This window comes from Notamacropus eugenii, chromosome 5 (genome assembly GCF_028372415.1).
Source record: "Notamacropus eugenii isolate mMacEug1 chromosome 5, mMacEug1.pri_v2, whole genome shotgun sequence".
Classification (NCBI taxonomy): Eukaryota; Metazoa; Chordata; class Mammalia; order Diprotodontia; family Macropodidae; genus Notamacropus; species Notamacropus eugenii.
Window position 1 is genome coordinate 370,382,230 of NC_092876.1, and position 24,765 is coordinate 370,406,994.

General features: G+C 39.6%; 1 protein-coding gene across 1 annotated transcript in view; it reads right to left on the reverse strand.

The window, feature by feature from the left end:
• PPEF1 (protein phosphatase with EF-hand domain 1) overlaps positions 1–23,652 on the reverse strand; it is a 163,711-nt gene extending 140,059 nt beyond the window's left edge. Inside the window, exon 1 of the mRNA XM_072614213.1 lies at positions 23,484–23,652. The gene's annotated coding sequence lies outside the window, so the exon portion shown is untranslated. The remainder of the gene's footprint in view (positions 1–23,483) is intronic.
• Between the last annotated feature and the right edge of the window lie 1,113 nt (positions 23,653–24,765).

Here is a 24,765-nt window from a genome sequence, read left to right on the forward strand (position 1 = left end):
GATAACATAGTAAAACCAGCATGGCAGATTAGAACCCTCCTCTGTGCAAACATGGTGTATGATAGGCAGGGGCTTACTAAAAAAAGGAAGGGAAAGGAATAAGCGTTTATATAGCACCTACTATGTGCCAGGTACTGTGCTAAACACTTTACAAATATTATCTCATTTGATCCTCACAACAAGTGCATGTTGTCATTATCCCAAGTTTACAGTTGAAGAAACTGATGGTGACTTGTCCCAGGTCACACAGTTTAGCATCTAAAGTCAGATTTTCAAGTCTTTCTGACTCTAAGCCCAGCACTCTATGCATTGTGCCACCTAACTGCCTCAGACTGTATATGGACCACTTTACACCTACTACTCTCATCTTTTCAGAACTGATGCAACCTGTACAGAACTCTCTCCTCCTGTAGGGCTCATCTCTACTTGAGGTCATCGAGCACATCTCTAGAAGAGAACAAGGAACTAGCTCCCTGGTAACAATGAAAACAAGTAAGCACCCAACCCAGTGTCTGTATCTGATAGTAGACAATCCTGCCCTAGCTGGGTCTTCCTCTTGACATATCCATTCTCTGGGACCATTGTTGGTTTTTCATTTGCTCAGAGTGAGGCTTCTCCAAAGTAACATTTAAAAGAGAGCTCATTTGCCTCCTCTTCAGGAGCTAAGCTAAGTCAGTTCTGCACCTCACACTCCCAAGTGCCATTTAGCTGGAACAACAAAAGGACCAGGCTGTTAGGTTAGGAGAGAAAAGAATGTAGGTTCTATAGCTATCATTAAACTATTAACAGTGACTGGAGATTTATATGTATGTGTGTGTATCTAGCTACAGATACACACACATATAACATATTTATATGCAAATACATGTATGTATGTATATATCTGATTGCAGACAAAAAATTTATAACAGCAACTGGGGAATACATATATATTATACATATATATATAAAATACATATGCATATATATATACGTATATATATTCCTCCCCATCTCTTTATACACAGACACAGATAATCAAAAATTACTGACAATAGAGAACCATTTAGTAGGATATGTTGGTGAAGTCTTTTATCTAGATAGTTTCCCCCAGTAGCCTAAAGTTTTCATGAAACCTTACACAGCACCCTCCTCACTTCCAAGTTTGCACATTGGGGAACCTGATTCATTTAACTGGCAAAAGTAAAAGCTTATAAAAAATTCAATTAAATTAAAAAGTAAAAACTTATACCTCATGTATCTTTTATGATGGCCCAAGAAGACCTTAGTTCAGGGGTAGGTAACCTGCAGTATTGAGGCCACATGTGGCCCTCTAGGTCCTCAAGTATAGCCCTTTGACTGAATACAAACTTCACAGACCAAATCTCCTTAATAAAATTATTTGTTCTGTAAAACTTGGACTCAGTCTAAAGGCTGCACCCAAGGACCTAGAAGGCCACATGAGGCCTCAAGGTTGCAGGTTCGCCACCCCTGCTAAGTTTCATCACAAAGAAGGCAAAACAAAAGTCTTACCACAACATGGATATAAATTGTTCAATATTTCCTACATTGAAAACATGAGCCTTAAACACCCTGAAGACTACTATGTAGGACTATATTATGAGGAAGCAAGTCGCAAGAAGAATTAAGTTCAAATTCAGCCTCAAACACTTATTAGATATATCACCCTGGGCAAGTCAGTTTTCTCATCTGCAAAACTGAGATAATAGTAGCCCCTGCCTCACAAGGTTATTGTGAGAACAAAATGATATAACATTTGCAAGGGTTTGCCCCATATTTATTAGCATACAAAAACAACATAGGTATGTCCCACTGGGATCACTTACTTGACATGTCCAAAACAGAGACCATCTTCCTCCCTAAATCCACTCTCTGACCAAACTTTCCTATTTCTATTGAGAGTGGCCCCACCCTTTTGATTACTCAGATGGGCAATCCTGGAGACATCCATGACTCTTTTCTTATATCAGAATCCTCACCATATCTTGTGGGTTCTAACTCCACAAAATCTCTGTAACCGCCTTCCTTATCTCTACATGGTAAGGAGAACAAAAACAGTCACAATATCTACCCTTGCTCTGAACTGGGGATCAGGGTCCTTCCTTTATACCCTATATTGGCTCTTCAGAAACAGGCTTCTCAACCTCTTCCACCTGGGCCAGCAGTAACAGGCACTGTGCTTATGCTCTGAGGGTGGGGCTCCAATGACCCTATGGCACAACATCTGACCCTTCAATACATAACTGCCTTGTGCATCATTTTATGTTGCCTCTGGAAGCAGAGAGCTTCTTGTCCATACTGTAGATTCTATTGTTAAGTTCTTTGCCAAAAACAAGTCTACATATGAACTGGTTAGCTGCCTTGTGAAGAAAAACATCCTGGCTTCACTGAGTCTCAAATGTGCTATTCTTTTCCAGACAGCTGCTCTGGTCTGTAATTCAGCCACTTGACTGAAAGTCAAGTTTCTTTAAACTTTCTTTAAGTATAACAATCCTACTACAAGGATTCAGCTAGAAGATTCTGCCTTTCACCAACCAGGGTTATGGTAGCATTTCTAAACCTTCTGACAAACTTCATAAAGGGGAATTTTAAATATTAAAGGTGAGATCCTAGAGCTTGCTTGTTGCTTTCTGAAGAGTTGTTTACCTGTGGCAAGGCTATAAATACCAGAAAAATTATTAATAAGAAACAGGGCGTTTAGCTCTCTGAACCATGAATTATCTGCAGGAAACAAAAGGGAAGATTCTTTCCTTCTTTATCTTGGACCACAGAAGAAGTTTAGTGAAGCCACAGAAACTGTCTGGCCACAGAACAAGAGATGCCACAGCTTTAGGTTGAGACAAGGTCAGGAAGAGAATGTGACAGTAATAAACCAGTACCAGAGTCTGAGGAATAGGAAAACAGGCCCAGATGGAAGCAGCAGCTGAGATGGATTAAGAAACCAGACAGTGAAAAAGAGTGAAAAGAATGAGCTTCAACAGGTGACAACAGTTACCAGAGTCACCATGAGGAAGTCTAAGAACTATTGTCATCACAAAGCCAGCTGTCCACAAGACCTTTGGGGAAGCCAAAGTTTAGATCTCCCTCAGTATGCCCAGCTAGCAGCTGCTGAAGAATTTGTCCCACCCCCATCTAGACTAGAGACTATCTTGGCTAAAGTACTTACACTGGTGTGCTCCCTAAGCCTGCTCTCTTCTAGGCACTTTTCCCTGCCATTGTCAGTAGTCACCACCTTCTCTAGCTAAGTTGAAATCCTTGGCTAAAGTATGGCTAAGCTTCTTCAGAAAGAACCTATAATCTTAGGTATGAGAAAAGGCTGAAGCTAGCAGATCTCTGGAGCTCAAGAGTTCTGAGCCACAGTGGGCTAAGCCCATTGAGTAGCTATACAAAGTTTGGCATCAATATGGAGAGCCTCTGGTGATGTAGTCTACCAGAGTCCGTAAGAAATTGGCCCCAGGTCAAAAATGGAGCAGGTCAAAACTTTCATGCCAATCAGTGATATTGGGACCACTAGTAGCCCAGCCTGGGCAAAATGGAGAGACTCAGTCTTAATCTAAAATAAAACGAGAAAAAAGAATGCAGACCTGTACCCTAAAACAAGCAGAAAGTTTACATATTAAAGCTCCCTCAGAGTTCTCTCATGTCCCAAGTCCAAACCTCTGCTTCTGGCATCAAATTCTCTCTTTAAACCTCCTTACTTGGATCCATTCCTTCATTTCTAAATTCTCACTCTGTTTTTCCCCCTCTTTCCTGTTTGTCCATGTGAAGGTGGAGATAAAAGTCTGAGGAAAATGGCAGATAAGAGGCAACCCACATGTACTCTCTCAACCTTCCCCTCCAAACAACTTTAAAATATATGCCTCAAATCAAATTTTGGAGTGACAGAGCCATCAAAAGATCAGAGTGAGACATTTTTCTGGCCTAAGAAAACTTAGGTCAATAGAAGCTTATGAAACAGGGTAGAGGCCCATCCAAAGCCCACACATAAGATGGAAGCAACAGTGGCCACATCAGCAGCAGCTTCAGGAGCTCTCAGCCTAGGGACAGGAAGGGAGTCAGACAACTGGTCCAACAGTGACCTTTTGCTGGCACTCGGTACAGGTAGCATTGATTGACAACTCTATTGACCATAAGCCATTCTGGGGTGCAGTTCTAGAGCAAAGAGGAGTGCTGGTGGTTGGTCAAAGTTCCAAGACAAAAAGTGCTAGTGCTTGTGGCTTTAGGTTGCAGGTTACCCATCCAGGGTAAAGACCAGATCACAGACCAGTGGCCATACCTCTCCCTGAATCACACCACCTTGGAAGCACTGAAAACCTGCAATCCCCAGAACTAGCTCTGAAAATAACAGCAGAAAAAGCCTGAAGCTTAGGACAATGCCTCCCCATCCCAAGGAGAGCAGGGCCCAACTTTAACATAAAGTTTAAAGTTAAGAAATAAGTTGGGAGGGGGAGGAGCCAAGATGGCGGAGTAGAAAGACACACATATGCTAGTTCTGAAACCCACAGTCCATAGAATACCTGAAAAGAAGAACTCCCAACAAATTTGGGAGCAGCAGAAGCCACAGAACAACAGAGTGGAGGAGATTTCTGTTCCAGAGAGACCTGAAAACCTGACTCGAAAGGTCTGTCACGCACCTGACCCGGAGCAGAGCCCAGCCCTGCCTTGGCCACACAGCACGGAGAGGAGCAGATCTGAGCAGGCTTCAGGGACAGAATCTCCAGCCGCAGCGCAGGTCCCTCCACCCACAGGTGCCGAAGGTTGGTGAGAGGGTCTGTTTGGCTGGTCAAGAGGAAAGTGGGGTGTCCCCATAACTCAGGTCCCCTCAGGAGGCAGCAGTGGAGGCAGCAGGGGACAAGGGCTCCCAAAGCAGGCAGCAGCTTGGATCCATTGTTGAAGGGCTCTACATAAACCTCCTGAGGGAACTGAGTCCCATGTGGTGGCCCTGCCCCCACCTGAGCACCTGAACTTAATCTCACACTGAATAGCAGCCCTGCCCCCGCACAAAGCCCTGAGGCTGGGAAGCAGCATTTGAATCTCAGACCCCAAGCACTGGCTGGGCAGATCTGGAGGCGAGGTGGGGGTGGAGATGACACTCAGAAGTCAAGTCACTGGCTGGGAAAATGCCCAGAAAAGGGAAAAAAAATAAGACCATAGAAGGCTACTTTCTTGGTGAACAGGTATCTCCTCCCTTCCTTTCAGATGAGGAAGAACAATGCTTACCATCAGGGAAAGACACAGAAATCAAGGCTTCTGTATCCCAAACATCCAGAATAAATATTCCATGGGCTCAGATTTTGAAAATCAAGTTAGAGAGGTGGAAGAAAAACTGGGAAGAGAAATGAGAGAGATGCAAGAAAAGCATAAAAAGCAGGTCAACACCTTGCTAAAGAAAATAACACCTTGAAAAACAGGCTAACTCAATTGGCAAAAGAGGTTCAAAAAGCCAATGAGGAGAAGAATGCTTTCAAAAGCAGAATTAGCCAAATGGAAAAAGAGGTTCAAAAGCTCACTGAAATAAAATAGTTCTTTCAAAATTAGAATGGAGCAGATGGAGGCTAATGACTTCATGAGAAATCAAGAAATCACAAAACAAAACCAAAAGATGGAAAAAATGGAAGAGAATGTGAAATATCTCATTGGAAAAACAACTGACCTGGAAAATAGATACAGGAGAGACAATTTAAAAATTATGGGATTACCTGAAAGCCATGATCAAAAAAAGAGCCTAGACATCATCTTTCATGAAATTATCAAGGAAAACTGCCCTGAGATTCTAGAACCAGAGGGCAAAATAAATATTGAAAAAATCCACTGACCACCACATGAAAGAGATCCAAAAAGAGAAACTCCTAGGAACATTGTGGCCAAATTCCAGAGTTCCCTGGTCAAGGAGAAAATATTGCAAGCAGCTAGAAAGAAACAATTCAAGTACTGTGGAAATACAATCAGGATAACACAAGATCTAGCAGCTTCTACATTAAGGGATTGAAGGGTGTGGAATATCATATTCCAGAAGTCAAAGGAACTAGGACTAAAACCAAGAATCACCTACCCAGCAAAACTGAGTATAATACTTCAGGGGAAAAAATGGTCTTTCAATGAAATAGAGGACTTTCAAGCATTCTTGATGAAAAGACCAGAGCTGAGAAGAAAATTTGACTTTCAAACACAAGAATCAAGAGAAGCATGAAAAGGTAAATAGCAAAGAGAAGTCATAAGGGACTTTACTAAAGTTGAACTGTTTACATTCCTACATGGAAAGACAATATTTGTAACTCTTGAAACTTTTCAGTATCTGGGTAGTGGCTGGGATTACATTCACATACACACACATGCGCGCGCACGCATGCACACACAGAGACAGAGAGCACAGAGTGAATGGAATAGGATGGGATCATGTCTTTAAAAAAAATGAAATTAAGGGGTGAGAGAGAAATATATTGGGAGGAGAAAGGGAGAAATGGAATGGGGCAAATTATCTCTCATAAAAGAGGCAGGCAAAAGACTTTTTAGTGGAGGGAAAAAGAGGGGAGGTAAGAGAAAAACATGAAGTTTACTCTCATCACACTTGACTCAAGGAAGGAACAAAATACACACTCATTTTGGTATGAAAACCTATCTTACAATACAGGAAAGTGGGGGATAAGGGGATAAGCAGGGTGGGGGGGATATGGAAGGGAGGGCAATGGGAGGAGGGAGCAATTTGAAGTCAACACTTGGGGAGGGACAGGATCAAAAGAGAGAATAGAAGCAATGAGGGGCAGGATAGGATGGAGGGAAATATAGTTAGTTTTACATAACACAACTATTATGGAAGTCATTTGCAAAACTACACAGATATGGCCTATGTTGAATTGCTTGCCTTCCCAAAGGGAATGGGTGGGGAGGGAGGGATGAAGAGAAGTTGGAACTCAAAGTTATAGGAACAACTGTTGAGTACTGTTCTTGCTACTAGGAAATAAGGAATACAGGTAATGGGGTATAGAAAGTTATCTGGCCCTACAGGACAAAAGAGAAGATGGGGACAAGGGAAGGGAGGGATGATAGAAGAGAGGGAAGATTGGTGATAGGGGCAATTAGAATGCTCAGTGTTTTGAGGTGGGAGGAGGGGACAAATGGGGAGAAAATTTGGAACCCAAAATGTTGTGAAAATGAATGTTAAAAGTTAAATAAATAAATTAAAAAATAAAAATTAAAAAAAAAAACAGAAATAAGTTGGAAATGCAAGGATCTAAGACAATTCCAAAAGACTCATGATGGTAAATGCTATCCACATTCAGAGAGAGAACTATGTAGTCTGAATACAGATCGAAGAATACTATTTGCTCCCTTTCTTTAGTGTTTTGCTTCTTCTTTCTCATGGTTCTTTCCATTGTTTCTAATACTTCTTTATAACATAATGAATGTGAAAATATGTTTAATATGAATGTACCATAGACAATGAAATAATATCAAAAAATTTTACAGCAAGTTTCTCTGACAAAGACCTCGTTTCTCAAATATACACTGAATATAGAACCAAGTCAAATTTATAAAAATCATTCCCCAATTGACAAATTGTTCAAGAATATGAATAAGCAGTTTTTAGAAGAAGAAATCGAACCTGTCTGTAGTTACATGAAAAAATACTCTAAACCTCTATTGATTAGAGAAAGGCAAATTAAAATGACTCTGAAATACCATCTCTCACTTAATAGAAATGATAAGTGCTGTAGGGAATGAGGGAAAAATAAGTACTCTAATGAACTATTGATGGAGTAGTGAACTGGTCTATCCATTCTGGAGAACAATTTGGAACTGCACCCAAGGGGCTACAAAATTGTGTGTGCCCTTTGACCCAGCAATACCACTACTAGCTTTGTATCCCAAAGAGATCAAGGAAAAACGAAAAGGACCTATTTGTACAAAAATAATTATAGCAACTATTTTTGTGGTGGCAAAAAACTGATAACTAAAGTAAAACATTAATTGGGGAATGGTTGAACAAATTGACACAAGATCGTGATATAGTACTATTGTTCTATGGGAAATGACAAGGGTGTGATTTCTGAAAAACATGGTAAGATCTATATGAACCAATGCTAAGGGAAGTGAAAAGAATCAGGAAAGTATTGTGCAGAGTAACATCAATGTTATAAGTATGATCATGTGAAAGACTTGGCTACTCAGATCAATACAATGATCCAAAACAATTCCAAAGGACTCATGATGTAAAAAATGTTATCCACCTCCAGAGAGACAACTGATTAACTTTGAATGCAAAGTGAAGTATAATTTTATCACTTTATTTTTCTTGTTTATTAAAAAATATGGCTAACATGGAAATGTTTTGCATGATTTCACATGTATAATTGATATTATACTACTTGCCTTCTAAGTGCATGGGAGAAGCGATAAAATTTAGGGAAGGAGAGTATTTTGAACTCAAATTTTTTTAAAAAAAAAAGAATGTTAAAAATTAACAAATAATATTTTAAAAACTTTTAATTCTGAGAAAGTTTGTAAATGAGAGGGTAGAAATAAAGTTCTAAAGCATTTATGCTCAGGGGAAAAATCACTGTATCTGACAATTCTCAGTGCTATTTCCTGTCCATTTAATATGTTTCAGAGTTACTTTAACTTGTATTTCTCTTGTCATAAGTTATATGAAAGAATTTTCCCTGCAGTTATGTACAGCTTGCAATTCTTGTTTCTTCAAATCCTTAAGAATTCATTTTTATTAGAGAATGACTCACTCTTACATATTTGTGTTAATTCTCTATGTACTTTGTATTAGACACTCATTAGAGATATCTGAAGCAAAGTGTTTTTCCCCAAAATAAAGGTTCACTTCTTATTCTTGCCACATTGATTTTTTCATACAAAAGCTTTTTAATTTTAAATAGCCTAACTTGTTTATTTTCTCTTTTATAGTCATCTCTACCTATTGTTTGGTTAAGAATTCTATCCTGAGCCATCTTTGTAAAACATGGCACAATTCACATTCTTCTTTATTCTGTTGTCTATCTGTACTTCATAGTACAAAAATACAAATTTTCAGTTTATAGAAATCTTGTCTCCCTCACTAGATTATGAAATCTATGAGAGCAGGAACTATATTTTCATCGTCTTTTTATAGCCCACAATGCCTCAGGTATGGTAGGTACACAAAAATATTTGTTGTGTAAATGAAATAACTTATGTTAACCAGTAAAGAAAATTCCTTTCCTTAGGAGGAATCTGTGGAGACAAAAGAATCGATTAAGTCCCTAAGAACTAGCAGAATATAAGTTTTACTGAATTCATTCTGACTCTTCTCCTTAATTATTAAAAACAAGTAGTTGAATGATTTAAAAAAAAAAAAGTTAGGTATGCCATGGCCTTAGGGCCCTCCTGTAAAACTGCTCGGAACTTATCAATCTATAAACCTTTCCTTAATAAGGAGAGGTATAGGACATAGTAGGACTTAGTCTTTCAGTTCTTGTGTGCATATTTTGTGAACCCTAGAAGATAAAATTTTTGTTCAAGGGGCTTAAGGGATGACCTAATTGTCATAATAATCTAAAGGTACCAACAGGTTAGGGAGATTGTTTGATATCTAGAAACAGACTATGTAGCCAGATAAGGGAAGACAGTGACATAACACAGTTACATGGAGCAGTAATCAGAACCAAGACAAGTGGAACCTGAAAGATTCTATCTGGAATGTCATCTTAATGGGAATAACCCCCTTCCCTCCGCTTATATTCCTTAATATTGGTGTGTTCTGCATCATTATAAATAGGTCAGAACACTACAGATCACAAAGCCATCTGTCTTTGTCTATTTAATAATGACAACTGCTTTTCAATCATCATGTTTAAAGCTTAATTCTGTACTTACTGAATTTCAAAGCAATAAAGTACATCAGGCAAGCACATGTTTACTCTTTTATAGGATGACATGCCTGTGATGCAGAATTCTGCTTATAAAAAATTTTTAGAATGAACTAAAATCAGACATATTACCTGTTTTTCTCGTGCTTGGTCAATGCAGAGCTTTTCCTCACCATAGTCTTTCCAAGAAAAACAAAAATAACAAAACACCCCTTCTCTCAGTTATCAGACTATATGGTAGAGTACACAAATCTGAAGAAAAGTCAGGCACTTTAGCTCTTTTGAAAACACTAGAGCTCACAGCCTGCAATGTTTTGTGTCTTCCTGACATCTCTGCAGTTATCTGCAGGGAGTTTTCTGGCTAAATAAATAAATAAAAAGAGAAAGGACTGCTTTCCCTATTTTTCCAGCCTGAAATGAGAGCACAGAACTACAGATAAAAGTACTGGGATGTACTAAGACTGCAAAGTACTGCAAAGTACTGTGCTTTCACTGCTCTACAGGGAAATTGAAAATCACAAGTCTGTACATAAGGAGATGAGATCAAGTTATCTACTGCAAATCAACAGTCACGTGTTCACTTCCAATTGATCCCTTTCAAGGAGAACAGTCTTGTATTACAAGGACCAGACCACAATTCACATGAGTAAACTACCAGTACAAATTATACAAGAGGATTTTACTGCCTGAAAAAGTATTAGAGATAAATACTTTTTCAGGCAGTAAAGTCCTTCTTTATAATTTTTTAATAATTTTATTATTTACACTGATATGTGTGTATATGTATGCATTGTGTGTATATACATATATACAAGCACATACTACATATAGATAGATATCTAGATAGATAGATAGCAGCTAGGTGATGCAGTAGACAGAGCACTGGGCTTGGAATCAGGAAGACTCATCTTCAATGAGTTCAAATCCTGCCTTGGACACTTATAGCTATGTGACCCTGGACTAGTCACTTAACCTTACTTGCCTCAGTTTCCTCAGCCATAAAATGAGCTAGAGAAGGAAATGGAAAACTCACACCAATATCTTTGCCAAGAAAACCCCAAATGGGTTTACAAAGATTCAGATATAACTACTTGAATTAGAAAAAAAAAATAAAGTGGGAAAGCAAGACCCTCAGGGTTGCTGTTCCAAAGAGTAACCATTGACATTCACTCTCCCATTGCATCCTGAGCCATCTCTGGTCATTCTGATGAATATCTGGTCACTTGATCCAGATGTCTCTGGAGGAGAAAGTGAGGCTGGTGACCCTCACTCAAATCAAAATCAACTACAAGTCATGTCATCATTTCCCTGTTGTCATGGTCCACAAAGGACAAACACAACAACAACCTGTGATACAACTAAAACGACTATAAATGGGTACAACTTCAAAATACATTAAATAGATAGATGTTAAATTAGAAGAATTAAATTAAATAAAAAACAAAAAATTAGATATTAGGAAGGAGAGTTCAAACACCAAATATTCATGTAAGAGCTAAGAATTCTAACCATTTACAGAGTTTAAGGCAAAAGGATGATTTGTGCTAGAAATGTTTTTTTTTCACAACCCATTAAAATGTTTTCTGGAAGTTACATGAAGTTAAGATCATGCTTTTTCTCATCCGCAAAGAAGAGAAAAAAGTCTGTCCATCAATTATTCTATGTTAGGGAATATGTGGGGGCAAAGATTTTCTGGGAGCAAAGTATAGGCTCTAATAGCCACAGTCTTTACAACAAAAAGTAGTCGTTTTCATACCTGGGGCAAGCAACAGGCAAGAAAGACACCTCAGTTTTGGATCTGAGAAGACCCGATGACACAAAGCAGCACAGCAGATAGAACACTAGCTCTGGAGTCAGAAGACCAGAGTTCAAATTTGACTTCAGACACTTAACTTGTGGTGTGATCCTGGGCAAGTCCCTTAACCCTGTTTGCCTCAGTAAAGTGAGCTGGAGAAGGAGATGGCAAGTTACTTCAGTATCTCTGCCAAGAAAACCCTAAATGGACTCATAAAGTGTCAGACACAACTGAAAAACTGAATAATAACATGTCACAAAAGCAAGGATTGTAGAGGTGCTCTATCTCCATGGATCTAGATGTCCAGGAGTGGGGAACCTGTGACCTGGAGGCCATATGTGTCCTTCTAGGTCCTTGGGTGCAGCCTTTTGACTGAATCCAAGTTTTACCCAACAAATCCTTTTATTAAGAATATTTGTTTTATGAAGTTTGGATTAGTCAAAGGCCACACATACTTGAGGACCAATAGGGCCAGAGGCAGCAGATTTCCCACTCTTAATCTACTCACTAGTGGTTTCCAATAAAATCCAATCCAACTATCTTGTTACTGAGTATAGAAAAGGAGGTATGGAATAGTGAATAGAAAGTTAGCCTTGAAGCCAGGAGAACCTGATTCATGTGTCACCTCTGACATATGCCAGAAGTCTGCCTCTGAAAAAATCAATGCCATAAGCAACTCTAACATTCCATGCTGAATTTGAAGTGTTGGGGAGGGAACAGACATTCATATGGTACCTACTTTGCTCAATATAAACTCAGTTGATCCTCACAACAACACTAAATGGTAGATGTTATTATTACCCCCATTTTACAGTTGACAAAATTAAAGTTAAATGATTTGTCCAAGATCTCACAGTTAGTAAGTGTCTAAAGTTGAATTTGAATTCAGTTCTTCCTGATTACAAGCCCAGTGCTCTATCGACTGAGCTACCAGCAGCATAGATGAGAATATGCCAACCTGCATTGGTAGAGTGAGTTTCTTCCCTTACGAATTCCCTACACTGATGAAACTACAGTTTCTGTCCCTATTACTAAGTAACTGGGGAATGACCAATGAGTACCTAGTCCTGAGAGTAGACATTGGTAGTAGGCTGGGGGCTGGGAAGAGTAGGGAGTAAGAGGGGGGTAAGAGGGAGTGGGGTAAAGATTGTGGGAGAAGGGTCTCTACCTGCTGCCACATCTGGAAGTGGAGAAGGGACTGCAAGCAGACAATCCTGCTCATATTCCCAAGGCCAGGACCCGATTTGGTCAGTCCTCTCTCAGACCTATATGCACTGCAGATACAAAGACAAAATCCATGGTAGCACCTACCCACGAGGAGCCTACTTTCTACTCAAGTCATGCAACATGTTAACAGTTAAATATATAAATGGTTATTTGAAGCGGAAGAATACACTAAGGCAACCAAAATAAGCTTCGTATATGAGGTAGTATATGAATAAAGCCCTGAAGGAAACTAGAGATTATAGGTAAAGGACATAACTCTCAGTCCAGAGAACAGCATGCAAGCACATAAGCATGATAGGCTCAGACATGAAGAGAAAGACCTGGAAAAGGCAGCCCTGGCTTTAAAGGTCAAGTAGCGAATGCATATTTCAGGCCCGAGGCAAAAGGGAAATAGAGAAGATTTTTGGAGCAAGGAAATGGCATGGTCAGACTTGTGCTTTAGAAAGTTTATTTTGGCAGGTTCATAGGAGAATGCATAGCAGAGGGGGAAAATTAGAAACAGGAAGACCAATTAGGAGGCTATTACAATAGTACAGGCAGGAAGGGATGAGGACCTGAAGTGGTACAGAAGCCCCGAGAATGGAGTGAAAGGAACAGAGGTAAGAGAGTTTGTGGAGGTAGATTTGGTAAGTTATTGCAAGTGTTTGTAAAATAAAGGGAAATAAAAGTGTCAAAGATGTTTTCCAAGACTGTGAACCTGAATGATTGGCAAGATAAGATCAAAAGAAATATTTGAAAGTATTGTTGCGGTCTAGGGATGCTGGGAACCCTGAAAGTCAAGGGCAAAAGATGTGGGTTCTGTCTTGAAAGAATTCACCTCAAGCCTTCATTCAGTCAGAGACAAGATTTACTAAAACACCCGCTGGGGTCAGCAAGGTTTTAAGAATCCACACTATTGGCCAGATTTTAAGAATGTGAGCAATTTAATGGGGAGCAAAAATGAACCTTTATACAGAAAACTGCAAAAATCTGGGTGTGATCTGAACCAATACCCTGAGGTAACAGAGAATGGGTCTGGATAGGATTAAGGAGCAGTGAGTAGCCTGGGGTGGGGCCAGGCTCAAACAATAAGGGTCCCAATGAAAGGCAGCTCAAAGGATTATACTGGGATAGTCCTTGTGCTTCAGGAGAATGCTAGGGTTCAGGGGTTCTGGGGTCTTTTTAGAAGTCCAGTGAGAAGTTGAACTGAGATGGGGAAATGATTAGCTTCTATTTTGGTGATTATATTGAATTTGTGATGTCTCTCAGACATCTAATTGGAGATGTCCAACTGGTCAATTGGTGGTTCTGGTCTGGGACTTGAAAGATGAGACCTGGATATTCCTGGATCCTTCTGCAAAAACATTATAGTTAAACTTATGTGAGGTAATGAGATCACCTTGAGAGAAAGTATAGATATTAAAAAGAAGTGGGTCCAGGGTAAGGCTTTAGAATACATCCATAGTTAGGAGAGTGATATGGATGGGTCATCCAATTAAAAAAACTAAGAGGAAGAGGTTGAACCTGTAGGAAAAGACCAGGAGAGAACAATGTCACAAAAGCTGAGGGAGAATATTCAGCAGGAGCGAAGTGGCCAAAACCATCAAAAGCTAAAATAAAAAGGGACAGAGGAGGAGCAGGAGGGACAGATTTTGAAACTTAAAACTTGAAGAAAAAAAGTTTAAAAAATTTAACACGTAATTGGAGAAAAAATAAAATATTATATTTAAAAACAAAGCTGAAGCAAGGTCTAGAATGAGAACTGAGGAAAAGCTATAGAAGATTTAGCCATTAAGAAACTGGTCAACCCTAGAAAAAAGCAGTTTCAGTCAAATAATGAGGTCAGAAGCCAGATTGCAGGGTTGAGAAGTGAATTTGAGGAGAAGACTTGGAGGCAAGGGGTAGAGATGTTTTGTTTTTCTAGGAGTCTTATACTAAAAAGGTAGCAAATTTGTAAACAATTCCTTCCTATTTTGACTATTCTCATTAATTAGGTACTAATTAGGTCAGTCTGGGATGGTGAAGTTCAACACTTCCTTCACCCACCACTTTCCTTTCCTTCAGCTTCTGTCTCTGGCACATCAGTCTCTTCCTTGGTGATGCTTAGTGAGGCTCAGGTCCAGACAAAGATAGCAAAGGGTATGGAATATCCATAAAGGGAGAAAAAAGTAGTGATGGCAGAGAACTTGCCTGTCCTAAACTTCACATAAAGAACTCTTATTGTGTATTTGGAGGGACTGAGGAAGATGGTGACATAAAGGAACACATCTTGAGCCAGATAGAGTCATTCCCTTTCCCCTGCAGTGGTCTTCAGTACTCATCTCCTCCTGCTCTTGGGGAAACCCAGGTTCAGGATAACAGGTCTGGGATCCCCAGAGGATGTAGGATGTAGGATGTAGGATGTAAGAAAAGACCAGGAGAGAACAATGCCACAAAACCTGAGGGAGGAGAGAATATCCAGCAGGAGCGATGTGGCTTGTAATGGGTGTTTACAGAAATACCTCCCTTTCCATGCTGCTAGGAGATTTTCTCATGTCCTACTTTACCCTACCTGGCAATAATTTGAAGTGAGATGGTAAAGTAGATGATGGATGGCTGAGGTCCCAAAGCCTGGAAATTTAAAGATTGGGTCCATTCATGGTTTCTTTTTCCACTTTCCCTTCCCATTTCCACTCAAATGGGAGATGCCCAAAGATATTGGCACTTGGGAGGTATGGTACAGGTATGGTAGAGGGAAAAGAACCCTGTCCCTAAAGTCAGAAGACCTGGATTCAAATCCCACCCCTGACTACTTATAAATAACTCAACGTCTATGAGTGTCAGTTTCCTCTTCTATAAAATGGGGTAGGAAGTGAAGGTGAAGTAGGGGTATTGGAATAGAAGACCTCTGAAGTCCCTTCCAGCTTTGAATCTATGGTCCTGTGCCTGGGTCAGGCCTCCCCTGACTCTGAAGATGCATTAGTGAATTAAGCACATTCCCTGAAGGAAACCAGAATGCTGAAAGTCCTACGCCTTCTTTGTCACTGTCCCCTGTTGGGTCACAGCCCTTCAGACATGACTAGGGCAAAGCCTCTAGCAATTCATAGTAATCCAAAATTCTAGCTGTCTTGGGATTCTTTTTTCCTGGCTACAACTACGGTCCCAAGAACAGTCCACCAGGGGGCAGAGCCAAGATGGCAGAGCAGAAAGACACACATATGCTAGCTCTCCCCCCACAGCCCATAAAATACATGTAAAGAAAGACTCTCAACAAATTCTAGAGCAGCAGAAGCCACAGAACAGCAGAGTGGAGGAGATTTCCAGCCGAGGGTGACCTGAAAGACCAACGGGAAACGTCTGTCACACAGGACGTGGAGGGGAGCCCAGCCCAGCCTTGGCTGCTTGGTGAGGCACGGCTCTGGGAGGAGAACGAGAACAGGGCTCAGGGGTGGAATCTCCAGTTGCAGTAGCAGCGGTCTGCAGATCCCTCAACCTACAGGTGCCAAAGGTCAGTGAGAGGGTTTTTTCAGCTGTCTGAGAAGGGAGAAGGGTGAAGGGTCTTCTCATATCTCCAGCCTCAGGCAGCGGCCACAAAGGCCACATCAGGCATGCAGCAGCAGTTCCCGCAGCAGCCCCTATAGCAGCCTGCATCAATTGTTGGATTGTAAAACCCCTGGGGGCACTGAGCTGCTGATTCTTACCTCAGCCCTGTGTAGAGACCCTGCACCAGCTGATCTTTATCTCACACTGAATGGCAGCCCTGCCCCCACAGCTTATCTGAATCTCAGCCCCCAGTGCTGGCTTGGTGGAACTGGAAGCCAGGTAGTTGTGAAGAGGAAACTCTGCTAAGATTCTGAGCACAAAAATCTCTACCTGCTCCCAGACCAGTGTACACATTTGATTGTGCCACTTGGGAGGAACTGAGATCTTACAGATCCCCAGAGTATACCCTACTCTTGACAAAAGACCCAAAAGTCAAGTAACTGGTTGGGAAAATGCCCAAAAAAGGAAAAAATATAAGACTATAGAAGGTTACTTTCTTGGAGAACAGATATCTTCTCCCATCCTTTTGGATGAAGAAGTACAATGCTTGCCATCAGGGAAAGACATAAAAGTCAAGGCTTCTGTATCCCAAACATCCAAAATAAATATTCAATGGTCTCAAGCCATGGAAGAGTTCCAAAAGGATTTTGAAAATCAAGTAAGAGAGGTGGAGGAAAAATCGGGAAGAGAAATGAGAGAGATGCAAGAAAATCATGAAAAGCAGGTCAACACCTTGCTAAAGGAGACCCAAAAAAATGCTGAAGAAAAAAAGAACAGTCCTCCAGCAGCACTGACAGTGATTTCCAGACACTGTTCCTAGTTAGTGACACAACATATGTGTTTTTCAGAAATATCTCCCTGGGAACTACAGGCTGGAATTTAAACTACCCTAGCCAAAATGATTTCATAATTGTAGATTAAACTGCTCTGGAAGCTTGATTCCTTTGTATTCTTCTGTAGAAAAATGAAATAGAAAGTCAGGCAAACCCTTCATTGTGCTGCAATTACTTTTTAAAAATTACAAATGCAGTTTTGCACTTTTGTAATTCTAATAATAAGTGACTTGGCACCATATTAAATCTGCCCTGGAACCTTACTACTTACTAGAGAAGAATTTAGTCCATCTTGGGACCTATCAAAGAAGACTCAATTATCAAGGTTTCATTAAAAGGGAATTGATAAAGGGCAACTAGGATATGTGATGGATAGAGCATGACGCTGGAGTCAGGAACACCTGAGCTCAAATTTGGTCTTACTAGCTGTGTGACCCTGGGCAATCACTTTGCCTCAAAAAAGAAAAAAAAAGAAATTATAAGGTAGCATGTAAACAGGACCTGTTTGGTTTATGTCTTTGCATGCCCCAACATGGAGTTTCATATATAATAGGCATTTATTGTTTCATTCAATTATATTGAAAATGATATCTCATGACATGGTCCATAAAAATAGATTATGATGAGTTACTGGTATACCTAAATTTCTTTAGACAAGTTTGGAGAATTCTCTTGTCTTCTTGGAAAAAAAAATTTAAGCTGGCAATCACGCTTCATGGCTGTGTTTCCCAAAGAGATATCCAATCAATCTACAATAATTAATTTGCCTCACCAAGGGACACCTCCAGACAATGGTTACATCTATACATGAGCAGTGTGCAGGAGAAAGGGAATGTAATGGATGGCCCCCAAAGTTGATATACTCCAAGAATACAACCATATGTGAAGAGGTTTTAATGGATAAACAAGATATCATATATGTTCTAAGCTCTTTAAGAGGTGTGAACACCATTTTGATTAAGTCAAGAAGGGGACAATTCTAGCCACATTTGGGGTTAGCAAGCATAGCTAAATCTTTTAAAATATCTTAAGAGTTCCAAGATTTTGCAAGCCAGTGTCTATGACAAGACCCTAGAGTCTACAAGAGGAAGAACAAGGGAAAGGGGAAGGGGATGGAGAAATAGGAAAGGGAAGGGAAAAGAGAAAGCACATTGACAATGTAGCTTTGAAGGAAAACAACCATACTAGTAGAAGAAACTGTATCCATTGGTAAGCAGACACACACACTCCAGACAAAGATAAAGGACAGTCAACTGAGGAAGGAAGATGCCTTAAAAATATTTTGCTGTTGTTCAATTGTTTCAGTTCTGACTCTTTGTGACTCCATTTGAGGTTTTCTTGAAAATATACTGGAATGGTTCTCCATTTCCTTCTCCAGTTCATTTTTACAGATGAGGAAACTGAGGCAAACAGGGTTAAGAAACTTGCCCAAGATCACACAGCAATAAATGTCTGAGTCCAGATTTAAATTTCCTGACTCCTAACCCAGAGCTTTATCAACTGCATCACCTAGCTGCACCTCAAGGAGCATGACCCCTGGAAATTGAGAATTGTGTTATAGAGAGGAATAGGCCTTGAAAATCCAGCAAAAGAACTCTATGAAGAGAGAGGAACATTCAGGCTGCACAGCCAGGAGTTGTGAGTTGACTGCCAAATATGTATTCTACAGGTATGGCTCATTACCATAGTGTTCTGTTTGAGCCCACTTGTGAACCAGTCAACAAGCATTTATATGTTTCATTGAACTATGCATACCTCAACTCAGCAATGCCACAACTAAGCTTATATATCAAAAAGATCAATGAAAGAGGAAGGGACCCATATATCAAGTCAAATTGACAAGCATTTATTAAGTGATTACTACATGCCAGGCACTGTGCTACACACCAAGAATACAAAGACAGTTAAAAAAGAATTCTTACCCTCAAAGAGTTCACAAGGGGACAGACAGCATGTAAATAACTATGAACAAGGCATATGCAGAAAAAATTGGAGTTAATCTCAGAGGGAAGGAATTAGCAGTGGGTTGACTAGGAAAGACCTCCTACAGTAAATAACATTTTAGCTAGGGCCTGAAGGAAGCCAGGGAAGCCAGGAGACAAGAAATGAGGAGGGAGAGAATTCTAGGTGTGGATAATATGAAAACGCATGGAGTTGAGAAATGGAGTGCCTTGTTTCAGACAGCAAGGAGGCCAGTGTCACTGAAACACAAAATAGGAAAGATGGGGATGTAGGATGCAAAAAGACAGGAAAGGTAGGAGGGGTACAAGTTATAAAGGGTTTGAAAAGCCAGAGAGAGGATTTTGTTTTGATCCTGGAGGTGAAAGGGAGCCACTGGAATTTATTGAATGAGGGTATGGGATTGGTAGGACATGTCCAGACCTACAACTCAATATGACAGCAAAGCGGAAGATGGACTGGTGTAGGGAGAGACTTGAGACAGGTTAGCCAACCAGAAAGTTACTGCAATAGTCCAGTGATGTGGGCCTGCGTGAAAGTGATGGAAGAAATATCAAAGGAGAGTAGAGGGTATGTATATAAGAGAGATATCACAAATACAGAAATGACAAGACTTGGCCACAAATTGGAAATGGGTTGTGGGGAGAACAAGTGAGGAGTGGAGGATATAGGTTTTAGGCCTGCATAACTGGGAGTATGATAATACTTAGAACAATAACAAGGAAGTTAAGAAGAAAGGAAGATTTTGGAGGAAAGACAACAAATTCAGTTTTGAACTTGTTGAATTCAATATGTCTTTGAGACATCCAGATGTCTAGTAGACATTTGGAGATTCAAAACTAGAGGTTAGGAAGAGAGGTAAGGCAGGATAAATAGATCTGAAAATCATCAGCTTTGAGCGAGTATCAGTGTGTATGTTGGAGTCCTCTGACATGAGGACAAGAGCTGAGGAGGAGGAGAGAAAGTCTGTGAATGAGGGCACTGAACTAACTGAGGGAAAAAGAGTGTCCTAGAGGCCAGAGGACAACAGCTACTAGAATCTTGATTGGTGGCAAACATGGATCAAGTGAACCTCAGAAAAGGAGAGGTTACTGAGTACTGGAAAAGGAGGAAGGTCCTGGAAATGGTATTGGGGGGCAAGGAATGTTCCAACTTTCTCACCTCAACCAATGAGTTGGAAGGTATAAGTAAAAGTTAGACCAGTGCTAGGAAAGGGTTGTCAGGGAAGCAGTGGTATCATCAGGAGAGAACCAGGTCTTAGTGAGACCAAGAAGATGAAAGGAGCGGGAAATGCAGAGGTTTAAGATGAAAACACATTTGTTATCTATGGAGCAGGCATTCCCAAGAGCACAGGGGAAAGTTGAGGGGACTGAGAATAAGAGATCATGCAGTGGGAGATGGAGAAAGGTTTGAATAAAGACAGCTGGAGTTCAGAATCACTGGGATGGGAAAGATAGGATGGGATGGAAGTCTGTTAATAATAATAGCTAGCATTTACATAGTGCATTAAGCTTTGCAAGGCCCCATACGATTATTATTGAATTTTATCTTCACTACCCTGGGACGTAGGTGATATTATTATATATGTACTATATAATTATTATTATTATTATATTAGCATATATGCTATTATTCCCATTTTACAGATGAAGAAACTGAAGCAGACAGAGGTTTGAGTGACTTACCCAGGGTCACACAGCTAGTAGGTCACATTTGATCTCAGGGGTTCCTGACTCCAGGTCCAGTGTTAGATTCACTGAATCGAATAGATACCTCTACCTGATTGTTAATCATATAATAATGAGGAGATAGGTAGGTAAGCAATATTCCCAGAGGTTCAGTCTCAGGATTCTACCCAGCGGACTAGGCACTATCATGTAGCTAGAGTTTGAAGGGTAGAGATAAGCTCTGGGCACACTGCTCAGTGCAATGGGACTTTCCTCCTTCCAGGGAAGGTTCAGTATTAGGGGAAGAATGACTGCTGGTTGATGAGAGGGGGAATGCTTCGTAATTACTGTTCTTAAAGTCATTTGAATAAATGCCATTACTAAGTTAAGTGAGCTCTACCTTGGGGCCAGTTAGCTAAACTAGATCATGTTAGCCTCCAGTTAAAGGGGGATCATATTTCATGTTTTGGTGTCAGAGCAGAACTGCTCTCTCCACAATCATTCAAGGTATTTTCTGAGATTTTCTTTCCACTTAGCTGGCAAAAACCTGCCTTTCAGTTGAGATTTCCTTGGACCCTAAGTCATCCAGGTCTGTAAAATGGACCTCTGTTTCCTGCTTTTTGATTTACCATTTTATTTATATGTCTTGCATCAATCATGGCCAAGACTAGAGTCCTACCAGTAATAACAAACCAAATCTGTTCCCACTTACACAACTAAAGATACACCACTGGGTCTTTGAGGCTTGGTGGCTAGGGTCATTGCAAATAGCTGTTCTCTCTTCTATTAATGGCTTACTTTCATAGCAGTTTACTCCCCGGCTATGATATAAGAGATCTAAATAAAGGGATGGCCTTGGTAACTTTTCTGCTTCCTTTTTGAGGAAAGAAACAGGTCATGCATCCTTTTTACCACGTGTGAAAACCAGTGTCTAACTTCTTCCCAACAAAATAAGATTCCTGTACAACCAACCTCTCCAATTTCACCTTTTTTTTTTAGACCTACCTGCTGTTCTAGCATAATGCATTTTCCTTATATTTACATATTCTATATGTTTATGTATTTGTGAGTTCTAACAAACTTAGTTCAAATACAAACTGGTTTTTTAAGGATCACATTCCCTTCCACAAAGCATAACACTGTAAATTATATATTGTACATTGGCTCATAACATTCAATTCTAACAGAGATTTTTAAATTGTTTTCCCATGTAGGCAAGAAGTATGTTGTCTCTGCATCTTTAGAGTAAGAATTTCTCATAGTCCAACTTCTGGATGCCCTCAAAATTTTAGGAAGGATTTGATTAAAAATGGTACTGTAAGAGGAGTTTTATAGAGAGAAAGAACCAGAAGACCTAGCATGCAAAATGGATATGTGACCTTGGGCAAATCACTTGACCCTGAGCCCTCTAACCAATTGTCTAAAACTAAATGAAAAAGAAGGTGCTAACCTACATTGATAGAGGAAGTTTCCTTACCCAAATATTCCATATTCCTCTGAAATCACAGTTCCAACCTCTAACACTTACACTCAAAAGGCAATTAAAAGTTGTTAGAATGAGGATTATGGTAGAAGTATCCTCATGTATAGCCTAGATTCATGATAGCTTATTTTTATCACATGAACAATCTAAGCAAATTAAAGTATCAGTGAAACCTTTGACTTAATACTTTGCTAAGTTTTCATACTGTCCTAAAAACACAAATAATTGTAATTGCATTTAGTCCTTGGAATTTGTTTACCTTGTAAATGTAAATCAGATTTCCAGCTTCATCAGTGTTTCACAGAGGTTCAGAACAGTTAATTTCTTACATGTTGTTCTTGCTTTTGTGGTATTTTTTAATGCTGCTACTATCCGTTCCTTGAATTTCTCAGTATTTTCACTCTTCACATATCTCAATTTTGCACATGGCATTATTTGGTGACAGACCAATCTCAGTTCCTCATTTTTTAGTATCTTTGTGTAGGAGCTACAACCCAAAACCACAACAACCACCCAAAATAATGCAAAACAAAAGAAATATGCGTATGCTTATTGGTTGTTATGTCAATGAAACATACATTTTAACAAACAAATCTAAGACCATATGCATTGGAATCCTCCTCATAGTCCCTGCCTTTGGGGCTGTGTAACAGGTGATACCATATTTTTGGTGTTGGTGATGGTGCTTTTATCCAGACCAGTGATTTCATCAGCATAGGCAACTCTCAAGAGGAAAACTCCATCCCCTTATGCAGATCTAACTTAAAGTCTTAAAAACCTGGCCATAGTAACACAGCTAGGTTTGAACCTATATCTTCTTGACTACAAGGCTAGCCTGCCATCCCTTATGCTACAAGGAATGTGTTTTATAACTGTTGCTTATTATTATTATATTATGAACATATTTCTGACATTTCACATACTAAGACCCTTTGGACTAAATCTAAGGAAAGAGCCATCCCACCCTGTAATGAGAGTTTTTTGTAACACAAATAGCAAACAAAATAGCATAAATCCAAGAAAACTCAAAAGCTTATAATTGTTGAACCAAAGCATGATCTAAACAAATTAAGGGTGGAGGGGGCATAATATTTTACTGCATGGTTTCTACTCCTATACAAATTTTGGTTTCTTTCAATTAATCTGATTCAGTAAGTGTCTTACCCTTCCCTCTAAGATTTATCAATCTCACTTATGTTCAAGAAAAATGGATTCCCAGATCTCCACTTTGACTGTTGTTGAATCTTTTGGCCTGACCAGCAGGCCAATCCATTGCAGTACTTATGGGTCTTAATTGGAAAGACTTCCTCCTGCCTCCTTTCTGGAATCTTCTGAAGATAAATTCTAGAATGATTCTTTAGTGGGTTACCTTGGCAACTCCACAATGTTAGAAGGAGACATAGCAGTGCCTTCCTTGAAAATATGGGTTTGATTAATCACTTTATGCTTGTCCAAAGGATAAATTTCCACATGCTTCATTTCTCTTTTCTGCTCTTGCTACCTGTAGTCAGGCATTTTGCTGCCCATGAATGTGGAAAGTAAAGGAAAGTAGAACTTAAATCCATTAATCTTGTCATTTTCAGGCTATTTTGTTAAAAGGTTTGTTCAAGGAGCAGATTACAACTAATTGATAAAAGGCCTGGGGGAAAAACAGATTATTAACATTTTTTATTCCATGTAATTATATTTTTATTCCATATATAATATATAGTATGCTCTATGTAATTACTCCTAAGTCACTAAGAGTGATTATGCTAAAATATAGTCATCCAAGAGTGTATTTTTTGTAATGAGCATTTATTATTTACAAGGGTGACATGATAGATAAAGAGCAGATCCTAGAGCCATCAAGGCCTCCACCCAAGTCCTACATCTGACACTCACCAGCTCTGTGGCCTGGGCAAGTCACTCAACCTCAGTAATCTACCTAGCTAATGTTATAAGTTGCAAAGAAGAAACTGACCAATACTGGTATAGGGAGTTTCTTCATGCAAAAGTCTCATATATCAATAGAATTACAAGTGCGGTCTCTCTTCCTACATTTTAATAATCTCTTCCCTCCAAATAACCCAAAGTACTCTACAAATAATTTTACAATAGTTGTTGTGTTCATCCTTTGTTTACAAAGAGGATCATGATATCAGAGAAATGATGATGACTTTTACAATTGGCAATTCTAAAAACTGGTATGACAAATGGAAACAGAAGGGAGGGATGGTAATGGTAACAAGCATTTATATAGCACTTAAAGGACTGCAAAGCATTTTACATGTTATATCATTTGATTCTCACAACAACTCTGTGACATATACTGACTATGTGTAAATCCCCCATTTATATAGCACTTTTAAGGTTTATAAAATGCTTTTATAATCAGTGTGAGGTTGATCATGTAGGAATTGTTATTAGTGATTCTATCAGTGTTGGTATTAGTATTAGCATTGGA